This window comes from Puntigrus tetrazona, chromosome 16, assembly GCF_018831695.1.
Source record: "Puntigrus tetrazona isolate hp1 chromosome 16, ASM1883169v1, whole genome shotgun sequence".
NCBI lineage: Eukaryota > Metazoa > Chordata > Actinopteri > Cypriniformes > Cyprinidae > Puntigrus > Puntigrus tetrazona.
In genome coordinates, this window is record NC_056714.1 from 16,167,666 (window position 1) to 16,184,894 (window position 17,229).

Genomic DNA, 17,229 nt, shown 5'->3' on the forward strand with positions numbered 1-17,229 from the left:
ATGTATAAATACTCATATTCTTCACTGTGTAAATTAAATATATGTTATTATTATCATGTTATATATTATTACAATTACAAAAAGGAAGAGCAGCAGGAGATGTTCTCTATTGTTGTTTGATTAACATGAATAACAAACAGCAAGAATATTAGACTGCTGTCACTTTAAGAGCTGCCTGGATCCAATATACTGTTACATGTGTGTTTTCTTTCTCAGTTGTTTGTTTTCACTTAAGACCTAAATTACTTCATTTATGAGGACACTTGCAAAGATGGGCATTTTGACACACACACGTGTGTGTACTTAACCGTTGAAGGCCAAAAAAAGCAAGCAGCAAAAATATCCCCAGTCAATAGGCTTCATGTCTCCAAGACAGCTGGCGTATATAGTAAAATAAGTTTTCTTTTGCTGCTAATTGCATTTCAGTAGCTTAAACCTGCAGAACTTTAAATATGTGCAAAATGATACGCTTTTGTGACCATGATGTAGTAGAAAATCACTTGAGCGTGTAACCGAGAATAGTCCAAAATCTTCACTGGCTTTCTTTCTTTCTTTCACAGAAAAATGGTACAAAGCTGTTAATGGATACCCTAAGGTATAAAAGCTAAAAGTAACTAATATGTACGCTTAAGGGAATAATATGTACCATTTAGGGGTAAATAAGACACAGCAGTATGCTTTACCTGAGTGACAGCAACGCTAGAAGACATGATTGAGACCAAGCTTGGTTATTACCCCGTTTCTGGTGATTTATTGTGACGGCCTAAATTAACTGACTGTTATACTAAAGAGATTTAACAGTTTATAAAAGATCACATTACTGAATGAAAGACTTGTTTTGAGGCTTTAAGAGAAATGTGAAAAACAATGAGGTCATTCAGCTACCTAGTTTGAAAGATGTCTTACTACAGCACATTAGGTCATTTGGGGGGAACAAATGTTATACTAACACTGAGAGTATTTGTTGTGATTGCTTTTGGAGCATTCAGTAATAAAAGGCTTTGTGACACGTGCTGGAATGGAGAAACCGCAGCCAACTGCACTATTTATAGCGCAGCGTTCTGTCTGTATAGCTGTGGTTTCACAATACAAGAGTTTTGTTTTTTTTCTCGTCCACTCTCAGTGTTTGTCGTTTCATTTATTTGACCATTGCTTGACTAATTAACCCAAAACGGTTTATTTAGAGAGCGCATTTTTCTTGTGAGATGACTTGAGGTCACATCTGTTTCATTTTTAGAGCTCTACAATAAGCTTTTTTTTTTTTTCCTTCTGCAGGATGATAATGATGGGATCCCGTGGTCGGAGGAGAGAGTGGTCCGCCGGGTGCTCTACCTCTCACTTAAAGAGTTTAAGACGGCTCAGAAGAGCAAAGTGGAGAATGGCACTGGAATAGTTAACGGTGAGTATACGTCTTTTCTAGAGGAGTGCTTTCAGCGATATTAACTACAGATGCATACTGACCTTTAGAACAGCTGCAGCGAAAATCTCACTCCTGCGACCCGCTGCATTCAGCTGCATTTTCGAATACCTTTTAGTGAATGATATGCTGACAACATCATAACGTAACAGCGGCGCTAGAATGAGTTTTAAGGAGTCGATATGTGGAAGCTCATTAATATGAATTAATTTCATACTGACATTGCCAGGTAAGTAATATTGATAAGCCAAGTCTTCACCTTGGTCACATTTACTTAATTCATATCCTGTTCCTTAGTGAAAAATATAATAAATATATACTAAAATACATATTTAAAATACAAGTATAGTATAGTACAAGTACATTTACATATTTATGTGCTTAAAGGAACACTCCACTTTTCCCAGAGTTCCCAAAGGAACACATTCTCCAACTCCCCCAGATTAAAATGTTAACGTTTTGGATAATATATTCAGTATATTCAATTATACATTTTATATTAGTACATCACAGGCGATATTAATAGATTTGAACTATACTTAGTATCAAATAAATGTACTTTAAATATAAAACTTTTTCACTAGGGTCTATGCTGTTTGGCGTTGGCAAAGCCAGTTTTATGTTGAAATAAACTGACAGTGCATTTTAATATTAACAGACGAACAATCTACATACTTAATTTCTTTCAAAGACCTATTTCGTTACATAATTGTAAGTTTGTTCTTTTGAAATAACAGTGATTCATGATTTTTTGATCAATTCACAAGCACAACTGAACGCATTACATAATTTACTCGATGTATTTTTCCTTCCGTCTACTAAACTTTTCATAAATGTGCAGTCTGATGTGGTATTTTGAAGGTGCATTGGTATTTGATGAACGATTTTAGCTCAGACGCTGAGATCACGAGCCAGCTGTGACACTCAGGGAGCACATGGCTCTGTGGGACTTTTCTTTATTTCCTCAGCAGCTCAGTGGTCCATTAGGAGTATTATTGTTCTGCCATGATTGCGTTGAAAATGTGTGAGCAAAGTAAATTATGCCCCGAATAATGCCCTCTCTGTATGGGTTTCATGTGCCGGGGCTGTGAAGCGCTCTCACTGCTTTCAAATCACTGCACTCTAATGAGGTGAACCCAGTGACCTGCCTGCCTGTGTATGGTGCAGTGCATCATCTCAGAGAATGTCAAGGGCATGAACAGAACACCTCACGAGCTCTCCGCTTTATTGTGCGCTCAGTAACTAACACTTAAGGATTCCTTTGGAATTACTTTGTAATCAAAAGCACTGCATTGCGATCATTACATGCAGAGATTCTTTCGCAGTGTTTGTAATTAAAAGGCAACAGGCAGAATTCTAACAACTATAATGTGTGGCACATTAACCTGCGTGGTTAGCAGCTGCATTCGGATATACAATTACATTTTGTATGTTTAAATATTTCCATTAAAAATATATTGTTAATGGTTTATTTGATTCATTATTTTAACTGATTATTAATATTCATAATTATTAACATTAATATTTAATTAATTAATATGTAATATATTTATATACATAGCTTATTATTTATTATTATTTATCACAAGGCCCCACCCTAGTAAAAAACAATAATATATTTAAAATACATTTATTTTATACTAAGTATAACTCAAATCTATTAACATACTCACATATCGCTCAAGGTTTACCGAAATAAAGATTATAATTATCAACTTTATTTGGAGTACTACTTGTACACAATGCTTATTTCTTAATATCAGTTTAAAATGTGTTATAAGGATTATGTCATTTTTGAATAATATCAGTCTTTGAATGCAAATGAAATATTTAAAGTGTACCTCTTGCAATATTTCCACTTTAGCACAATCAAATATACTTCAGTATATATTTCATTTAGGTTTTCACGAAATGTATAATGAAGCATATTTCATTGTATATTTGACTACTTTTGCACAATTGAAGTGCATGTAGTTTAATACCAGGATAAAGGTCAATTGCAGGGTATTTTTCATTAAGTACTTAAATGAAGTAATTGTCTTTGCACTATATACTCAGCTTAAAATAAGTGTATTTCAAATATATTTTAGTGTATTTATTTTTCACTAGGGCATACATGCTAATAGAGCCATTTTTTTCTCGATTTTGGATGATGGGGAAGAGACAATAGACAATACCTCATACACATTTTATGTGAGTTAATAGACTAAATGTTTGTTTTGGTGACTTAACCGAACAGAAAGCTTAGATAAATGTAACAGGACAATGGAGGCATTGTGATTTTCCCTACGTCCCGTCAGTTCGGAGTCTGAGTGTTTACTGTTTTTTAGACTGAATTATTTGAACAATCCTGTTTCAAACCTCTTTTTCAAAAGGTTGCTATGGGTGCTGTGTCCTTTAGATTTGCTCATTTCAAAAGATCAGTGTTATAGCAATGGTAAAAACAGGATGGAGCAAATCATTTTCTTCTGTATTTATGTGTATATGACTATTGCTTAAACTTTCCCAGGCTCCTTTACAAATGGACGTTTAAACGGTCCGGGAGCTAAAGCCGGGCTGTTTGCTGGAAGCTGTAAGTCGGACCGGACACAACATGCCGTTCAGAGCAAAGACTGCGGCCGTGAGTACTCAATGGAGGGGCCTGTCAGAAAGAGGTGAGTTTACTAGGCTTTTAGGAGTGAGATTTAGAGTACAGCCTATTGTGGAATTACAGCATGTCATTTTAGAAATACTGATAAAAGTTTTATGGATCGCTATATCGTGATGCTTTAATTAGGTGGGGAAAATAACAGATCTATAACTGTAGGTGCCAGAGAATACAGTATGAAGTTACATTCTAGGCTAGTCCATACTGTTCACCAGCAAAACATCAAATCATAGACGTCTTGCTTTTTAAAGCTGGTGGGGACATCCAACCATGAAAACACAACATACTGTGCTGTTGGCCAATTAAAAATGACTTGCACAGTCAGGCTTTTTGCTGAGCTTTTGTATATCAGACCAAACTGCTTCCCTCTGCAGGTCTCCTATACAATTAGTTAACATCTCTATTCCTACCAAAGCACGTTCCTTTCTTATATAGATTCCAGAAACCCGGTTTCTTAACCTCATTAAAACAGAAGCTGTTAAATAAAAGATATCGAAAATCTGTCATCATTTATTCTCATTTTACTCAAAACCCACGTGACAGTCTTCAGTGTAACGTAAAAGGAAAGAAGAAAGGACTCGTTGAAATTGCTTAGGAAAGTTTGACTGGTGAAAGCTTTCAGAATTGCTTGATGAATAAATGAAGGATGGAAAGATGTGTAAATAATGACAGAATTTTCATTTCTAGGAGAACTAATCCCTTCATTTCCCTAATTCCCTGTTTCTCATACCAGGCCGAGACTGCAGGCTCAGAGGAAGTTTGCTCAGTCTCATCCCTGCTCTCCCAATGCCACCCCGCTGAAAATGCTGGAGGCCATGCCCCCGAGCCCAGCCATGCTCAACCATCTCACAAAACGCAAACCCAAAACAGAAGACTTCCTTACCTTCCTCTGCCTAAGAGGTGGGTCTGCTCTCTGTCTGTCTTCATTTTCTCATCCTATCAACTCTTAAAATGTTTACAGGCCTTATAATTCTTTGCCTCTGGGCAGCACACATTGACCTCTCACATGGGAGTCACGGTTATTGGGAGTCACTGGCAGACTTTTGGCTGGCTGTCTTTTGTGTGCTGCTGTTATGTATTTTGGCTCTTGGCTGATCTGTCAGTGTACGTTTTCAGTTCGGCTTTTACCCTTCCAGTAAGAAAGTCAAAGGTTACAATGGCAAAACGAAAAGCTCTCGAACATGAGGAACTTCTTCTTATTCACTGGCGTTATACTATTCAAGGTTAATTAATTGGAAATTGCATTGAGATTCCTCGCAATGCATGCAGGTTACTTTATATATATATATATATATATATATATATATATATATATATATATATATATATATATATAAAATTTCATTTATTAGATAAGCATATTAGTAGTGTGTCAAAACATCAGTTAAACAAAAGAATATTTTAAATCTGCTGGATATAGTTTGGGTGCTTATGGATGTTGTGAGTTATGAGAGAGAGCATAAATGAATATGTTGATGTACGGCAAAACATTCATAAATGTGACAATTAACACAACCAATATAAAAATAATTGGCTTTGACCAGTGTTGTTATTGTTAACTAAAATTACTGTTATTAAAAATAAAGCTAAATGATGATTTAAAGCTAATAAAGATAATGAATTCAAATAAAGCTAAAATGAAATTAAAATGATAACATTTTAAATGTCAATTTAAAGAATTAAATAAAATTAGAAATGATGCCTTGGCAACTAACTATATAAAGTAAACTATACAGGTACAGTGATAACTAAATTGAAGTGTAATGGCACAAAAATGGCTTAAAACTAAAATGAAAATAAAACGAAATATAAAAACAATATAACAATGGAAATATGAATATAAAAATAACAGATAATTTAAAATATAATAAAAATATATAATAGTACATAATTAGTGATAAAATAAAACTGGTTTTGACATTAAAGCATAAACAGAAATTTGAACAATTAAAACTTTTACATTTACCAGATAAAAGGTGCTTACTTGTCCTCAAAGGACAGAACTCGAGGAAGCAAGCATATTTGGTGTAAAAACAGCGATGAGTCTGCATTGGTGACAGCTATACATTCTGCTGCAGTCCTTAATCATATTCTTCTTCTCCGCTTTGCTGGCAGAACAAACATAGAGGACACAAATTGAGTTAACGTCATACTTTTTCGCTTATTCTCTCTCCTTCCCACTCACTCACATTTCCCAGGCTACTTTGAAATGGAACTTTCTCCGTCTCTCTCTTCTTTCTCACACACACACGGCTGTGTAAAGACAGGGAACAGACTGATTGGATTTGCCATGGACTCTTGGCTGAGGGCAAAGTGGGTTAATGGATTTTCAAACATAAAGAATGTAAATGAGAACATCTTTTCCCAGTCTCCATTCCTCCCTTCATCATATCAAACCTCTTTTCATTATTGGGTTAGAGCTAAGAGCGAACGTAAATGTGAGAGTGGCATTGTGGATCAGTTTATGGATTTTTAAAATATAACCTGAGCTTGTAGTGTCACATAAGTCAAGGCTGATTTAATAGATGCCAGAAGTCGTAACTCAGAAACACCGGCGGTTGGTGCTCCTCTTGAGCGAGGAAGCAAGAGATGTCACTTATGAGTGTAAAATCCTTATTTATTTATCCATCCATTCATTTATATAGTAGTGTCTGTTTCTAAAAGCTGCATTTTAAACTTTTAGTAAACAGTGAAAAATAATTCTAAAATGTCTGTTTATTTTTAATGATTAATTTTGGCCATGACTGTATATACTGTATCTGCACTACCATTCAAAAGTTTAAGGTCAATAAGATTTACTTTTTAGAAAGATATTAATATTTGTACTTTACAAGGAAGTATTCAATTGATCAAAAGTGACAGTAAAGAGATTTACAATGTTACAAAAGGTTTCTATTTCAAATGAATGCTATTCTTGTGAACAAATAGTGTTTATCCTATTTTCCACAAATTAGTGAAAGACTTATTTCAATATTAATAATTATAAGAAATGTTTGTTGAGCACCAAATCAGCATTTGCTGTACTTTTTTTTTTTTGCTGTAGTTTAATGCAGCTTTGGTGTGGATAAAATATTTATTTCGTTATTTATTTCAGTTATACTACTACTTTACACTATTTTATATATATTACACTCCTAATCTGGGTACCATTATATTAGCATTTTTGAATTTATATTAACAACATTGAATTTGATTTAATTTGCCATTTAAGCCTGTTTCTTTCGCTCTCTCACTTTTTTTTCTCCTGCTCTAACTCTCTTTCTCTCTTCACCCTCATTCTCCAGCAGCCCATAAGGGACAGATGTAAAAACAGATTCAGATTCATGCACAAAAATCCTCAAAGGCATCATTCAAAGGCATGAAAGGAAAAATTAAAATCAGAGGACATCATGAGATCTGATATTCCAACTCTTTCCAAAAATAATAGGATACTTAGACAAAACGCAGACCTCTTTCCTGCGCATAGCGAAATTATGCATATCATGTTAATTAATGACTAGTGAGAGTTGAATACTGTATCACAGCAAATAATCGGCTGTATTACTGCGGAGTAGTAATTGTGAGATGAAAATCACATTCATTAATATTCGCTCTGAAATGGCTCTTCAAAACCTCTGGCGTTATCGAAGAATCATTCAGTTGCCTCTTGAGATGCGAACAATAGCCAATAGCTCAAAGCCCCCAGGAGCCCTTATTAAAGCTCTTGATGATAGAAGACGGGCCTTAAGAGCCTTGCTCCGTAATCTAGGGGGCCCAGGGACCCTTTCATTCACCATTCATCTGGGCTCTCATTTCACCTGGAAATTATAACCCGCCATCCATAACCAGTCGTTTCATATAGTTCATTTCTATTGATCTCAAATAATGGCAGATATCACCAGGTTGCTACATAAATTTTAGATTATTATTTTTATTATGGTTTTGCAGACAAAGACAAACAATAACAAACAGACAAACCCTTCAAAACCAGAGAAACATTGGTGCAATATGCAAAATGAAGCACAAAAATAAGACAAAAAGGGAGAATGGCGGTGTACAAGACCAGCATATCCTACCAAAAATAAATTACAATAATCATATTAAAAAAATAATAATAATAACATAAAAAAAAATGAAAACATCATTGGTCCTTGTAGCTCAAAAGAAAAGTAAACACTGGGTCCCACATTCTATCAAATTTTTCAGCATTCCCAGAAATAGAATATCGGATTCTTTCAAGATGTAGAGTGGAAGTAAGTCCGGTTAACCAGTCTGAGAAGAGAGGCCTAACATTTTTCTTCCAAAAAAGCAAAATAATTTTCTTAGCTACAATAATGCCATATTGGATAGGTGACCGTACCTTTGGACTGAGCGACTCAAGCAAATCTGACCAACCAAAAATTGCTATCATTGGGTCAGGGAGTAAAACACAGTTATAGACTTGGGCAAAAAACTGAAATATTTCTAGCCAAAAACTCTGAATTTTAACACAGAACCAGAAAAGATGTGCCAGTGTACCCTCAGCAACTTTACACTTATCACAGATGGGAGAAACAGAAGAATAGAATTTGTTGAGCTTTGTTTTAGAATAGTGAAGTCTGTGTAAAACCTTGTACTGAATAAGTTGGTGCCTCGAATTTATAGAACATGAAAAAACAGATAAAAGACATTTATCCCAATCAAACTCTGTAATTTGAATTCCTAGGTCTTCTTCCCAAGCAGCTTTTAAATGAAAGGAGGAAAAGTTAATTACATCTTTAAAAGCATTAACAAACAAAGAGGTTAAACCCTTAGCATCTGGGGATTTGAAAATAAGTCAAAAATTTTGTTTACTAAAGGCAAAACTACAAAATCTGAAAAATTTAAACGAACATAATTCCGGACCTGAAGATATCTGAAAAAATGAGAAGAAGGAAGATTAAATCTCTCACTGAGCTGTGAGAAAGAGGCAAAAGAATTACTAATGTATAAATCTTTAACACTAAGAATTCCTTTATCTTGCCATTCCTAAAAAACTTTATCTGTAAGAGAGGGTTTAAATGAATGATTATAACAGATAGGAGAAAATAAGGAAGTGTTTGGTAAGTTAGTCACCTTCCTAATTTGATACCAGATTCTAATTGAGTTATTAAGGATTAAATTATTTTTGGGAACCTCTTTATTAGACAGGGGAGTTGAAAAAAGCAAAGCAGAAAGAGAAGAATGGAAGGAACTTTGTTCTATTGCTAACCAGGGGGGAGTGTCTGCTTGGACAATGCCTGGAAAAGAATCCCGCCAATACAGTAACACTCTGCAATTCGCTGCCCAGTAATACTGGCGAAAATTAGGCAAACCTAAACCGCCCAAATGTTTAGGTTTCTGCAAATGAATCTTAGATATACGAGCATTTTTAAAACCCCATATGAAAGGCATGATAATGGAGTCCAGAGTTTTAAAAAAGGTTTTGGGTAGAAAAACAGGTACGTTTTGAAAAAGATATAAGAATCTTGGAAGGCTCACCATTTTAACCGCATTGATACGACCGATCATTGATATGGGGAGTGATCTCCATTTTTCTATATCCTGCTTCAAGCTGTCTAATAGCGTGAGAAAATTTAATTTAACTAAATCCTTTGAATTCTTTGGGACAGTTACACCAAGATATTTCAACATATCCGAGCTAATTTAAATGGTATACTCTGCATGAAGACTGGGTCTATATTCTTGCCAATGGGCATAAATTCACTTTTTTGCCAATTAACAGAATAACCTGAAAAGTTACTAAATGAATTTAGTAGGTCCAACAAAGGTGGAACAGAGTGCTCAGGATCTGAAAGGTATAAAAGAACGTCATCGGCATAAAGAGATATGATATGATTTACCTGACCTATGCTTAAGGGCGGAATCTGTGGATGATTTCTGATAGCAATTGCTAAAGGTTCTATGGCAATAGCAAACAGCAGGGGTGAAAGTGGGCACCCCTGTCGTGTGCCCCTATGCAAATCGAATTGTGGCGATCTATCAAGGTTAGTTAAAACCGATGCACATGGATGATGGTACAACATACTGACCCACGAGGAAAACCTATCTCCTAAATTAAATTCTTTAATAGTAGTTAGAATATATTTCCACTCCACTTGATCAAAAGCCTTTTCAGCATCTAATGCAATAACTGCCAATTTAGAAAGAGATTTTTGCTTGGAATAGATTATATTAAGAAAACGTCTAACATTGAAAAATGAGAATCTATTAGGGACAAAGCCAACCTGGTCAGGATGAATAATAGTTGAAATACATTTGTTTAATCTGGTTGCTAAAATTTTGGTGAACACTTTTAAATCAGTATTAAGAAGTGCGATTGGACGATAAGAGGACACATTTGTCTCATCCTTGCCTTTCTTAAGAAGTAAAGAAATATTGGCGAAGTAGAGAGAAGAAGGAAATTCCTGCTTGTAAAAAGAATGATTAAACATGCGTAACATAAGGGGTGCAATTTTACCAGCATATTTCTTATAAAATTCTATACAAAAGCCAGTCAGGACCAGGGGCCTTCCCATTGGGAAAGGCATTAAACGCATCCAGTATCTCTTGAAGAGTAATGTCGGCATTTAGCATTTCCTGATCAGCCTCACTCAGTTTTGGAAGGGAAGTGAATGAAGAAAGTCTACAATAGTTTGTGAAGACACAGAGGTCTTGGACTTGTATAAATCAGCATAGAATTCCATAAAGCGATTATTAATGTCTTTTGGATTAGTCAAAATGTTACCATCTTTATCAGCAATATGATGAATTGACCTGCTGGCATATGAACCCCTTAATTGTTGAGCTAATAGTTTATCTGTTTTATCCCCAATCTCAAAATGTCTTTGTTTAATTTTTAACAAAGTCTTATTCACCTGATCCAAAGTAATCTTATTATATTCATATTTAAGTGACATAATATCATTTAAAACACTCGAGTCCGCAGTATCCCTATATAATTTCTCCAAATGGCTAAGATGAGCATCTATCTCCAATAAGCGTTTTTGTCTAAGTTTCTTTGCTGTTGACTCGTAAGAAATGATATGTCCTCTCATTACTACTTTGAGAGTTTCCCATAACATGGAGTCAGAAACATCACCTTTATCATTAAACTCAATAAATTCTGTCAAACAATCTGAAATATGCTGGCAAAAATTCACATTTGAAAGGAGGTAAGTGTTAAGTCTCCAATTGTAGCTTGGCTTTGCCCAGCCAAAGTCAAAGGTTACTGTAACAGCAGAATGATCAGAGATCAGAATATTGTGGTATTTAGATGCAGAGACATTAGGTATTAGTTTCGAATCTATAAAGAAATAATCTATTCTAGAATATGATTTATGGACATGAGAAAAAAAAGAGAATTGCTTATCAACAGGGTGGTGTAGCCTCCAAATGTCAACAGTGTTCAATGACTTGGTAAGATGTTTAATGACTGAAGTGCAGTTAAGGAGGGGGTCAGAACGAACAGGAAATTTATCCAAAAGTGGATCCAATATACAGTTAAAGTCGCCACCAATTATGAAGTGAGTATCAGTAAGAGACGGTAGAAAATTAAAAACCTTACGGAAAAAGGCTGGGTCGTCGTAATTAGGGGCATAAAGATTTAAAAACGTAAAATGTTTAGAGGCAATTAGACCAGTGACGACAACATAACGACCGTTCGGGTCCGTTAATGTGGATATGTGTTTAAACATAACAGAATTGCGAAATAGTATTGCTACACCTCTAGCTCTACATGAAAAAGTCGATTGAAAAACTTGGGACAGCCATTTACATTTCAAACGGTTCTGTTCACCATGTTTAATGTGGGTCTCTTGTAGAAAGATTATATCGGCGAGATAGAGCGCAAATATGAAAACACTTTAGCTCGCCGCCTGACCGTTCAGTCCGCGCACATTCCAACTCGCTAAAGTGACACCGCCATCTTGTGATGAAGTTATATTATGTGCCATTTCACAATGTACACAAATTTAACTGCAGTAACTGAATCGCACCGATAAAAAAGAAGGGTAAACAGAAAAAACAACGTAAAACACAGAACACGTCCCCCCACACTATCCCAGCCGCTTCCCCAAACTAAGCGGAATAAAAACCCATATATGCGGTGAAGCCAAAAAGTGACATAAAGAGCAGCAGTTTTACAAACACAAAACGAAAGAAAAAAAAAGAATACCTAAACTGCCCCTCAAATCCCTTAACTCGTGTAAATTATAACGGAAAAAAAAGACACGTCTGTCGGAGTCAAATAAAAATACTATGACTGCACTGTGTCACACTACGCTCAATAAGATGAAAAATAACAAATATGCTGATCGAACTGATCAGCATCGGCTGTGAAAAAATAAACAAGACCTGCAAGCGGTGAAGAACAAAAAACAAGATTAAGTCTTGCCCGACCTTTTTCCTGCTAGCACATAGTAGTGCAGACTACGTAGAGTTGTCCTCAGCTGTGATGGAGTCAACAAAAACTTGGGCCTTCTCAACGGAGTCAAAAACATGTTTAGCTGAATTATGGGTCACGAGAAGGCGAGCAGGAAAGCAACCCATGACGAACATTAGCCTCCTTGAGCCTTTTCTCACGTCGTTGAAAGCTTGGCGCTGCTTCAGAACCTCGGAGGTGAAGTCGGGGAAAATGAGAATGCGCGCTCCGTTGTACATCAGGGGTGAAGACAGCCGCGCGAGACGAAGAATCTTCTCTTTATCCGGGTAGTGATGCAGTCTGGCCACCATCGTCCGAGGGCGAGATTGTGCGTTACCAACCGGGCCCGTACGATGGGCTCGGTCGATCTTCGGAGGTTTAGGAAAGTTACTGACGCCGAGAATATTTGCGAAAAGTCAGCAACAAACTGAGTCGGGCGACCCTCCTCCACCACTTTTTTCGGCAGACCGATGATCTTAATATTTTGTCGCCGCGAGCGCCCTTCAAGGTCATCCAGTTTAGATGTTAGAGATTTGCACGTTTGAAACCAGTCACGACAATGAGCCTCGAGTTCGAAATACGGCCCTCGTAATCTGCACTAGCCTTTTCGAGTTCTGTAACTCGCGAAGTGACTTCGGACAGCGAGGCCAATGTCTGAGACAGCGTAGATTCCAAAGAATCAAACTTCTCATTCATGGAGCCGCTCATTGACTTGATAGCCTCCATAATGTCAGCGAGATTAACAGGATCGGTAGTAACGCTAGCCGCGCCTGCGCGTCGTCCGACTGACAAGCGCCCTGTTCACCTGCATCCTCTGTTGGTTTGTCTCCTTTCCTTGATTTTGGTTTAGTCATGCCGATTGCGATGCTATTTAGCAAACTTTAAAGATAAGATTGTTGATGCAAATTAACTATTATTAAGGGAAATGAGGAGCACAAAAAAAACACGTCTACTCCATATGGAACTCACTAGCGCCCCCTTGCTACATAAATTTAACAGTCTATTGAGTATTGTGGTTTGGAGAAGTGGACCGCTTCTTCTCTCTATTTGTCTCTCAGCAGTCTGTCCCGTTCCCCACCCCCTCCTCGGGGCGCACGTATACACTCTCTCACGCATGCACACACAATCACATGCTACGGCACATGTGAGCACCACGGACCCAGTGACTCTGGTGCAGATAAATGGCTATTGAGGGAATGTGGAATAAAGCTGGTGAACAGGCTCTCTATTGTGAGCGCTGAACCCTTCAGCGAGGATCAGTAGCACATGAGATGAGCGCTGGACCACTCCGCCGTCCCATTTAACGGCTCTCTCTCTCTCTCACAGTGCTGGGACAGTGAAGTTAAACAGGATATGGAGCTTTGCACAGTATACAAATGCTCTCACCAGAGTTTTAGGAAGTTATCTCCTTATTGTTGCGCCCTAAGAGAGAACGTCTGTGCAAAACGTAGAAAACTGAAGCTTTTTAAATCTGACCGATTAATGGCCATGTTGTTTTCAAGCTTTTTTTTTCTGCGGAACGCAAAATATGTTTAGATACATTTTTTTCCTACACAGTAAAAGCCAGTTTTTGGTTTTTTTGTAAAATAAAAGTCAATCATTATGAATGTTTCATTTAAGTGTACGCTACTATTTAAAAAAAAAAAAAAAATTTTGTAAAAAAAGATGTGCTAACTATTAGGGGATTCACATATGAATCGCGATTGAGTCTTCTAGCGTCTTCTTACGATCACAAATTTATAACATGCTGTTGGAACAAAAAAGGCAGAACTCAAATGCGAGAGCGGTGTGTTCTGAAAGGCACAGTAAACATAACATTCTGTGTTCTGTCGAATTTCAGGAAAAATTATTTCATAAATTTTTTATTGATTGTCAGCGCTAATTATATGATGTTATATTGTATTGCATTGTATTAATTATATTATATTGTACTGACCTGACTGAAATGTAGTGAATGGTGGTGTGGGACCAAAATATTTATTTATCTATATATTATTAATTAATAATTTTTTAATATCTTCCTTTATTTTCCACAGAAGCAAGTCATAAGATTACAAATGACAACTAAATTTGTATTATTTTTTTATTTCATTTTTATTTGATATCTCTTTAAGCTTAATCGGGTTTCCGATAAAGCAAGATATGCAAAGACTTAATCTGTGTTCATCTCAGCTTGTAGTCATTACTTCTGTTCTGTTCTCTATTTCTAACTCGTACTGTGTGTCTCTCTCCGTATGATACTCCCTCATTTTGTCTTTACCCTCTCTCTCATTGGTTCAGGCTCTCCTGCGTTGCCCAGCAACATGGCATACTTTGGTAGTGCTAAAGATGATGAAGATGTCGATGAGGAAGAGGATGAGGAAGAGGAAGAAGACAGTGTTAGCAATGCCCCTGCTTTCTGCCAGTCTACTCCACGCAAGAGCAAAGGACCCAACAAATGCATCGCCAACGGTCATGGTACTTACATTCCTGAATACTGAATAACCACAAACACATGATCGATTTGTGGTTTATTATCCTTTTTCACTTTTCACAAAATAGTGATTTACAACCCATTTTACTGTATTATTGCACTGCCAGTAGCAGACATTTGGTTCCATTTAAGGACCTCAGTAAGGTGTTACAGTCCTGCCTCTTTCCACACCGTACAGTTAATGAGCTGTGACTATATACAGACTGACATTTGCTCTATATATTTCTACATTTGCATCCATATAAGACAAGGTATTTAATATCTCATGTAGTAGAAGCACATATAGTATAATATAATTTGTAATTGCAGCTGAAAGTTCAGTTTTGCAATAGGAATAAATAGTTAATTCATGATAAAATAACATATATTAATCATTTTATTTTTATTTTATTTTTTTATCAAATAATTGCAGCATAAATAAATAAATATGCAATATGTATTGTATGTATATATATATATATATATATATATATATATATATATATATATATATATATATATATATATATATATATATATATATATATATATATTTGAGTGTTAAAATAATAAAATTATTATTATTATTTTCATGACTATTTATGCTATATTTATGATAAATATTTTTACATACATTTTTCTATCTCTGTTTATAATTAATGATTGCACTGGTCACTGAACGCGTTTCCTATTTCTCTTTCTATTTCCAACATATTTATAGCTAACAGATCAAAACAGGCCAAGCTAAATTTAGCCATATAATAAAGTGATGAACGTCTTTTGAGTGCTCACCCCATTTCTTTCGGTCTCTGGGTTTGTAACCGACCCTAATGCCCACTCAGCAAAATCTGCAGAGTAATCTGACACCTCAGTAAACCAATACTGCTCCACATACTCAACACATGTCTGAGGGGCTCCGGACAAACTACAACCACGCACCCGTCACCTCGCTGGGGTTTCGAGGTCAGATTGAACCTTGAGGGTAAACAGTGTTTGTGTCTAAAAGTGGGAACAGCTTTCAGGGTTTATAAATTTAGATCATTCCTCTCCAATGCGCCCCACGCTTATGAGATCCTTGAACACTGACCAAGATTTTTCAGTAGAAGTTCTGCTGCTCTAAATTCAGTCTCTGCGCAGTGTGTTGTGTCTGTATGTGGGATATCGTGCTGAAAGGACACTCTGTGTGCTGCCTAATGAAAATAGGAGTCATGTTGAGCATCCCTACTTTATAACGAAACTAGAGCCACTTCTCTTTACATACTGTACGAGACCACACGCTAAATATGACACTTTTATGTGCACCGTTGGCTGAGCTCCAAATGGTTTGAATGATAAGTTGGTCCCTCTAGAAGCTTTCATTTACTAAAGTGACCCAAAGAGCCTTTCAATACTTGTTTAGTGTTTTACTGCTAACATTGGACTCTCTGTTCAGTTTACCATCTGTTTAGTTAATGGAGGCGCAAAACTTTGAAAACTTTCTTTCTTTTGTCCAAGTGCAATGTGGGTGGCTCTCAGGAAGAATGAAAATCTGTTACAGTAGATTGTCATGCAATATTAAGTTGTTCTTACAGTCGAAGAGCAGGAGATTAGTGTTTAACACAGCCAAAGTTAGCACTTTTAGTGGCATTCAGTCATTCGTGGTACTGGGTTTCAGTGATTTATTGATGTTAGTTTGAGAGCTGTAAGCAGCTTTGCTGTTACAATATTTGAGCTTTAAATTCCCATAAATTCTAGTTGCGTTAGACAAGGCCTCTATGCAGACTCTGTTAGCTGCTTGGCAGTCTTCTTTTATAAGAGCAATTTACAAGTCAAGTTCACAGAAAATGGAAAGCAGTGCAGTCAGGTACAGCAAGACCATTCAGCAGAAAGATTCAAACTTGGGTCTTTTCCACTACAGTACTGACTCATCTGGTTTAGGTCACATAGGCGGGAAACCGTCTGGTTATCTCAGGCTATAATCATTAGGCACCCATAGTGCGTCCTAATATAGATAAATAAACCATCTAAGTACATGCATTTTCTTTTCATTTTAGAAATGAAATATGGCTGTATTCAATAACGAAATGTGGTAAAAGAATTCTTAACATTATGATCTCTCTTCTACCAGTTTTTAATGGACAGACACGAGCTGCTGAGGAACACGAGAGCAGTTTAAGGGCCAGAGGGAGAGACGGGGTCCATGGGAAGGAGAAGAACTCTGTAGCATCAGCTAGGACCTCCACTACACACAATCTACGACCCAACAGGGCTGTACAAGAACAGAAACAACAGGTATCACTGAATTGGGTTTTTTTTGTTGTGCTGTATTGCTTTTC

At 36.4% G+C, this 17,229-nt stretch overlaps 1 pseudogene; it reads left to right on the forward strand.

The window, feature by feature from the left end:
* Positions 1-17,229, forward strand: part of LOC122359926 — a 39,035-nt pseudogene that overhangs the window by 10,023 nt on the left and 11,783 nt on the right.